Consider the following 2,414-nt stretch of genomic DNA (forward strand, 5'->3'; position numbering starts at 1 on the left):
TAATTTATAACCTGGCACAATAAGAGATTAACAGTAACTAAAATAGAAAAATTACAATATACTATAAGAGTTATGTGAATGTGGTCTCTCAAAATATCTTACTGTGCTGTACTCACCTATCTTCGGATAGTGGTTGACCGTAGGTAACTGAAACCATGCGTAAACAGGACTCCTTTATGACTAAAATGGAATAGCTAATATTTTTGGAGCACTTGCATGTGCCTGGAACTCCTCTCTACACTATGTTTATTAATTTGTAACTTTTGCCCAGTACCATGAGGTAACACTATCAGCCCTGTTGATAGTTGAAGAAGCTTTTTTGTTTTTGAGACAGAGTCTCACTCTGTCACCCTGAGTAGAGTGCCATGGCATCATAATAGCTCACAGCAACCTCAAACTCTTGGGCTCAAGTGATCCTCTTATCTCAGCCTCCTGAGTAACTGAGACTACAGTTGCCTACCACAACACACAGCTAGTTTTTTTTCCCCCCGTTTTTAGTAGATATGGGGTCTCACTGTTGCTCAGGCTGATCTTGAACTCCTGAGCTCAAGCGACCCATCTGCCTCCACCTCCCAGAGTGCCAGGATTATAGGCATGAGCCACCACATGAGAAACTGAGACTCTTAGAGATTAATTTGCCCAAGGCCCAAAGCTAAATGGCAGAGCTGAAATTTGAAAATGGGCAGCATGACTCTGGGTCAAGCCTCTCTGGAAGGAATTCCAGTTGCACCATTCTGAGTTGTCTAGCCCTGAGCACACTGTTTTTCCTTTCTCTTCTTGGTTTTTCATGTTAAGTGGGGTAAAATAATAGTACCCGCCTGACAGGACTGCTATGAGAATTAAATGCTAATGCCTGTAAACTTCTTGGAAAGTACTTATTATTAAGCACACTTTAACACCAGCAAAACCAAAGTAGGCAGAGTGGCATCTAAGCAGAGCTGTGGAGGATGACCAGAGTGGGTCAGCGGCTGGGAAAGGGCACGGCTGGAGCCAAGACACAGGGGTGTGAAAGCCCAGGGGAATTGCAGCAGGATCGGGTTTGGGCCATGGGTGAAGGGAGGATAGCATCTAACCCAGGAGGCCCCTTGAAGTTACATTGCTGTTGGGCCAGCCTGGAGGAAGACTGACCAGCTGGTGCTGGGGTCCAAATTTGACCTCTTACATCCTGGATCCCCACAGGTTAGGAGACTTTGGGCCAAAAAGCTCACACTCTAAGTCTGTTTTTCCAGCTGGCTCCTGCCCTAGGTAGGTGAAGGGATACCAGGATGGTCAATGTTCCTGCAAAGAGAAGACTGTCAAAAACAGTTTGTCATCATTAATGTGTAGGCATCATGGTGTAGGGCAGAGAAAGAGCCCATAATCCCATCTCTCCTCTCGGCTCCCCCAGGGAAGCCTGCTGTCATTAGCATCCAGTCTCCTGCTCTCACCTCCCTCTTGTCACCTCCTTGGGAATTTATAAAGGTCCTTTCCAGCCCAGCCCAGCCCTTTCCAGGATGGCACTGGGGATTACATGGAACAACAGACATCAAAGTTTCCTTTGCATTATGTACATGAGGGCTGTGGCTGGGAGGTACCATTTTTCTTTGTTGTCAACTCTAGCAGGAAAAGCATAGTCCTGGGCACACAAAAAAGCTCTCGATAAAGGCTTAGTAATGCTTTAGATGGAGGGGACATTTGTTCCCTTACTTGTGGCAGATGGGCTGAATGGGTACGAGGGACATGTATTGAAGCACTTTTGACGTTTACCTGTGTCATGGTAGCTGATACTACTTCTGCCACCTGATGGGGAGCTCCTAGAGAGCAGAGGCTGTTTCTTACTCATCTCTAGGGGCCTGGCACAGAAGAAGTAATTGATAAATGAATTTCATTTAAAAAAGAAAAGCAATGTCTCCTTTACCTTATTGTGTGGATCCAATTTGGTTTTGTATTTAGGGGTCCTGACGGGAATCTTCTCCCCACTTGGCTGGACTCAGCCCTGGACCAGAAGGCCTACCTCCTCCTCAGATTTGCAAGTAAAGAAAGGACCATTGAGGCCGGGTGCAGTGGTTCAGACCTGTAATCCTAGCACTCTGGGAGGCTTAGCCTAGAGGATTTCTTGAGCTCAGGAGTTTGAGACCAGCCTAAGTAAGAGTGAGATCCCATCTCTACTAAAAATAGAAAAGAGGGCAAGGCCTGTGGCTCAGTGGGTAGGATGTTGGCCCCATATACGGAGAGTGGCGGGTTTGAACTCAGTGGGTAAGGCATTGGCCCCATATATGGAAAATGGCAGGTTTGAACCTGGCCCCAGCCAGCTAAAACAGCAATGACAACTGCAACAAAAGAGCTGGGAGTTGTGGCTCGGCGCCTATAGCTCAACCGGCTAAGGCGCCAGCCACGTACACCTAAGGTGGCGGGTTCGAATCCCCAGCCCGGAC

Source organism: Otolemur garnettii, unplaced genomic scaffold (assembly GCF_000181295.1).
Source record: "Otolemur garnettii isolate 467f Iridium unplaced genomic scaffold, OtoGar3 scaffold00210, whole genome shotgun sequence".
NCBI classification, from domain to species: domain Eukaryota; kingdom Metazoa; phylum Chordata; class Mammalia; order Primates; family Galagidae; genus Otolemur; species Otolemur garnettii.